This window comes from Nicotiana attenuata, chromosome 7, assembly GCF_001879085.1.
Source record: "Nicotiana attenuata strain UT chromosome 7, NIATTr2, whole genome shotgun sequence".
In the NCBI taxonomy this organism is placed as follows: Eukaryota; Viridiplantae; Streptophyta; class Magnoliopsida; order Solanales; family Solanaceae; genus Nicotiana; species Nicotiana attenuata.
In genome coordinates this window covers 20,268,167-20,274,166 of record NC_031995.1, presented here as the reverse complement: position 1 = coordinate 20,274,166, position 6,000 = coordinate 20,268,167, and positions in this window count along the sequence as shown.

Here is a 6,000-nt window from a genome sequence, read left to right as displayed (position 1 = left end):
GGCACGGTTCTTAGCACGTTCGAGGACGAACGTATGTTTAAGTGGGAGAGGATGTAACGACCCGACCGGTTGTTTTGAGATCTAGCGCGCCGTTCAGCAGTTTGAGGCCATGAGCAGCTCCATTTCGGGTATTATGACTTGTACGCGTGGTCGGAATTAAATTTCGGGAAGTTCGGAGTTGATTTGGAGAGGAAATTCTCATTCCGGATGCTTTAAGTTGAGAGAATTGACTAGGATTGGATTTCAGAGTAAAAGGCCTCGGAATCGGAATCTGAAGGTTCCAGCAAGTTCGTACGATGATTTCAAACTTAGGCGTATGCCTGGATCGGGTTTTGGGTGACCCGGGAGCGTGTTGGCACCTATTGTGGAAGTGAGCATTTTGGAAGAAATTTCATAAGTTTGGGTTGAAGTGCATTTCAGTGTTATTGACATCCGTTTGGGATTCTGAGTCTGGGAGTAGCTCCATATGGTGATTCTGGAGTTGGGAGCGCGATCGGAGGTGAATTCGGATGTCCGTGGAGCATTTTGGAGCCATTTGGCTAAGGATAGAAATTTGAAGGTTTTTGAGAGGTTTGACCGGAGGTGGACTTTTTGATATCGGGGTCGGAATCCAATTCTGAAAGTTGGAGTAGGTCCATAATGTCGAGTATGACTTGTGCGCAAAATTTGAAGTCAATCGGATGTGATTTGATAGGTTTAAACATCGAGTGTGGAAGTTGGAAATTCTAAAGTTCATAAAGCTCGGATTGGAGGTTGATTCGTGGTTTTAGCGTTGTTTGACATGATTTGAGCCTCGAGCAAGTCCGTAATGTTTTTTGGCACTAGTTGGTATGATTGGTTGGGGTCCCGGGGGCCTCGGGTGGATTCCGGGTGGTTAACGGATCGAATTGGATTTTTGGAAAAGGCTGAAGTTGCTGGTTGCTGGTATAACCGCACCTGCAAGACTAGAGGCCGCAGGTGCGGAGCCGCAGAAGCGGCCAGAAGAGCCGCAGATGCGGTTTAGGGCTGGAAGTTAAGGAACCGCAGATGCGGTCATGTAGCCACAGAAGCAGGACCGCACCTGCGGTAGTCGAGTCGCAGAAGCGGAAATGGGCGGCTAGGCTGGGACCGCAGATGCGGTCATTTTGCCGCAGATACGGGACCGCACCTGTGGAAGGATAAGTGCAGAAGCGGGCTGGGGCAACTGGAGGAAGATCGCAGAAGCGGTATTGGACCGCACCTGCGGAACCGCAGAAGCGGTCAAATGACCGCAGGTGCGGAAAGTGCTGGAGGCAGTGAGTGTTTTAAAATCGGGATTTGGCCCATTTCTTTCATTTTCTCTTGGTTTTGGGCGATTCTTGGAGGATTTCAAGAGGGGATTTCATCATTCAATGGCAAGGTAAGTCATCCCCACCTATTAGGAGTTAAATACACTGATTATGTATAGATTTTAACATAGAAATTAGTGAAAACTTGGGGTTTGAGGGAAAACCTAGAAAATTGATATTTTTGGAATTTGACCACGAGTTTGGGTATGAAATTGAGATTAAATTATATATTTGAGTTCGTGAGGCTATGGGTAAGCTTTATCTTCGAAAAATTTCGGAATCCGGCCACGTGGGCCTGAGGGCGTTTTTGTCAACTTTTCGATCGAGGTTAGGAATTGTTATAAATTGGGTTGCAATGACTAATTGAGCATATATTAATGGATTTGAGAAATTATTGGCTAGCTTTGGAGCATTTAGCATCGACTCGAGTCTTCGGAAGAGCGTGGAATGCCGGTTATGGATCTTCTGAGCGAGGTGAGTCTCCTTTCTAACCTTGTATGAGGGAATTGTCCCCATAGGTGAAATAATTGGTTATGTGCTCTTATTTGTGGGGGCTACGTACGCACGAGGTGTCGAGAGTCCGTGCGTAGCTACTAATATGTGTAAGTCCGGGTAGTCTAGGACCCAAAAAGCATGCTATACTTGGAATATCTGTGATCTTATTGACAATTGAATTTCTTAAATCCTATCGAATTGGTAAATGAATTTCTAAGAGGATTAAACTACATTTTCTTAAATGATTAAAAGAGAATTGGCCTTTATGTGGATAAATGTTCCCCGATAAATTCTTAATTTGTTGTTTGAGCATGTATTTCTATGTGTACCTGCGTCGCATGCATGATTCGCGAGCAGGGTGATTGTTTTGTTAAATTTGACCGCGTCACATGTATGATTCACGAGAGAGGTAATAGATGCATCTATGGTTCGTGCCGCTCGACCCTCGGCAGTGAACATTTTACATTTTATGTTGGAACGGGCCGTACGACCTCGGCATGATTTGTGCATGCTTGTTTTGCTTGCCTTGAGATTTATTGATATTGCTATCTACTCTTCCGACTTAAGATAATTGTTAATTAATGGATTATGAATCTGGAGACTTTAAATAAAAAGGAACTATCACCTGTTTAGTGATTCATTTGAATTTACTGTTGTTCTGAATAAATCAGTGAGTCGTCGCATTAATAATATTATTACTGGACCTTTAGTAAGTGTCGAAGTTGCCATCTCGTCTCTACTTCTTCGAGATTAGGCGGGATACTTACTGAGTACACGTTGTTTTTGTACTCATACTACACTTCTGTGCATTTTTGTTGCACATGCACATGCACCTCTAGTGGCCTAGTGGGCGTAGCAGCATGGTTGACACGGAGACTAGGTGAGCTGTATTTCCTCAAGGCGACCCGCAGCTAGTATAGTCTCTCTCAGGATTTTATTTATTTTTCTATCCAATTTGTATTCCGGACAACTGTTGTACTTTATTCGATTTTTCTTAGAAATTGCTCATGCACTTGTGACACCGGTTTCTGGGATGGTTATGAAGTATCTTGTATTAATTGCTTATCATTTAATTTGAATTGAAGTGATTGTCCTTTTTGTTGTATAAATTTGAAGGAAAGTCATAGTTTTCAAGAGTATTAAAATGAGAATTTAATTAAGTATTTAGGGTTGGCTTGCTTGACAGTGGTGTCTGGCGCCATCACGACCTTTAGTGGAATTTGGGTCGTGACAAAGACTAGGTAAGCCTAACATACATGCAGATTAAGTGAAATAGAATTAGTCAATGTTTGCAACCACCAACAATAAATGAAGTATAAGAAATGAATAAATACCAACCAACCATTATATATATATTTAATGAAACACCCATTAATATTACACCCATTTAGGGTCCACAACCTTAGTATTTAAAACTAGCTATCATACTAGAATCCAAGACAAAGCAATAAATTCATAAAGCTTACAAAGATACAAGATTCTATCTTCAAAAGCTTCCAAAATAATGGTGTATTCAATGCCTTCAATGTAGCCTCTTTTTCAGACAAGATGTCCCACAAAAACCCTAGTAAATCTATTTATAATGGGCTAAAAGTCGGGGTCAAATTTAGACAAAAATGACCCTGCAGATCACATCTGGGACCGTAGAATGGGTCGCAGATCATGTATGCAGTCCGCAAAAATACAAAGTCATCGCATAATTGCGTGCCCAGTTACCGAGTTCCCCATCGCAGATCCATTACGCGGTCCGCATATTGATTATGCGACCGCAAACTGCATCGCAAAAGTACTCTCGCAGAATCTCCTTTTGCACATATGCGATCATTATGCGGTCCGCAAAAGCGTTATGTGACCGCATGGTAGACCGCATATTTCTCTCTTCAAGAGCTGCAACACCTGCTTCAGCCTGCGGTTGGTTTGCAGCCCGCACATCACTTCTATGGTCGCAGACCTGCCGTATTTCTACCCTTCTATGGGTTTTTGTCTTCTTTTCTGCGTTCTTGGTTCTTCAAGTCTCGTACACTACAAAACACCAAAAATTCATAAGAAATAACTAAATATGCTTTAAAAGACGAGCTAAAGTCTATGTAATTAGTATCAAAAGTGCCGAAATTCTACAGCACATCAACATCCCCAACTTAGACTCTTGCTTGTCCTCAAGCAACTAAAATAAAATTAACCTATCATACACTACTCTATTTCCAACAGATCACAAAACAACAGTAACCGTAGATGGTGCTGACTGTCAGCTAACAAGCATGTAACTTCTTTTATTCACCCTTCGTGGAAGACAAAGACCATTTAGCAATTCGACCAATCAACTTGTAAACTTCGAGCCTCAAGCAAAATGACAGAATGCTACCCATAGCTAAGTGTGCACTTGTATCCTACTTCAAGAACCTAACTTTTGCTAAATCTTGCAATTCATGCGTGCTCACAACAAAGAAAATTCCCAACTAACAAATATGTACAGGGGATACAATCAAACACTCTTGCACTCAGAAAGAAAGCTAAATGTTACAAGTATCAGTCCATATGCTTGCCCTTATTTTAACTCGCTGCTATCTCAGGAATAATTGGTTGTAGATCACCAAGGACTTTTCACGGGTTGTAGTGTAGGCTTCGGGACGGGGTGGACGAATATTTGGGAATGTAGTGGCTATACCCTCCTTGAACTCTACATACACTTTGCTTCTTTACCACATAGCACTTATTGACCTCGAGTTACTGACATAGAACAACCTCAAAGTATTTCTTCAGTTTTCACAAGACTCCACTCCATTTCTCTTATATAAGAGAAATGGAACAAATGTTTTTCTGTTGTTTTTCCTTTGGAACTTGAGTATCTTCATATATATAACTTTGAGGTTTTTGTCTTTTTTTCTTCTACACACAGTAGGCAACCTTAACAATTTCCACTTAACACCGGCACCCCCAACTTAGGCTTTTAGCCAAATTCTTAATCGTTCAAGGAAGGATGGATTCAAAAGTGGGAATTATTTCACAAAGGGGGTAAAGGTTTGTAATGTGGTAGCTAAATAAAAGGTTAAAGGCTCAACAGGGGTAACTAGGGTAATTGATGTACCATGGAGGTCAATTTGATCAAAATTAGCTAGCAATCACAAAGAGAGCCTAAGATCATTTCAGCACTCAATCATTAACCTGAGAGTTGCATTAAGAAACCAACCGGGAAAGTTCTAGACATCACAAGTTAAGCATATGCATTATTTATACAAATCCTCACTCACTCACAACGCATGAGCTGTTCGACTCAGCATAATTTGATCCCTCAAGTGAATGCAACACAACTCAAAGCTTCATCTGCTGTGAGTAAGCATAAAGTGAAAGAGCGAGCCTCGAGTTCACAAGAATGACTAACTATTTATTTACAAAATTAGAAGGGTGAAATTTATTCCACAAAAACTTATCACATGCTTGAAGCTAGAACAACAACACCAAACAAGTCAAAATGTTTTGTGCTACCGCCATGGTTCCACTATTACAGCCTTGGAAAAGAACCCGGCAAAGAAAAACCAAGGGGAATTCATTGCTATCTACAAATATACACTATTAAAGTAAAGAGTTTATATACAAGTTTCACACAAAAAATTTGACTACCCCACCCCCAACTAAAAGCATGCATTATCGCCAATGCATTGAGAAAGTAAGAGCAAAGTTTAGGGGCTTCCTGGGCGCACTAGGCGCTAGGAGGGGCTGGAATAGCTGCGGGGTCAGATGCTGGCACTACGGAAGTAGCAGGTGGAACCTCGGACTGTGTGGTGGTGTTTGAGGCCAGAATAGGAAGCTCCACCTGCTGTGAAACTAGGTATGGGGCCTGGGAGCTGCTAGCCTCACCCAGTGATAGCTGCGTGGTCGAGGGAGTGGCTTTGGCGACCATGTCTGTAATGGAATGTGCAATTGCTGTCTGCACATCTGCTTCCTCTTCACCCTGTGTATCTTTAGAAACTGCAATTTGTTTGCCTCTGTTGTCCCATTGATCCTCATTCTCCTCAAGAAATGTCTCCTCATCAGTCTCCTCCTCCTCAGTGTCCTCCTCAAACCCTTCAGATTCCTCTTCTGAATGATCATCTATGTGCACAACAGGGCCTGAAGCCTGTGAAGCCTTAGTACCATGGATCACCTCAAGGGCCACCTCAGCTGACACGAGGTTTTTGAAATCAAGGCCAAGGCTAGGAAT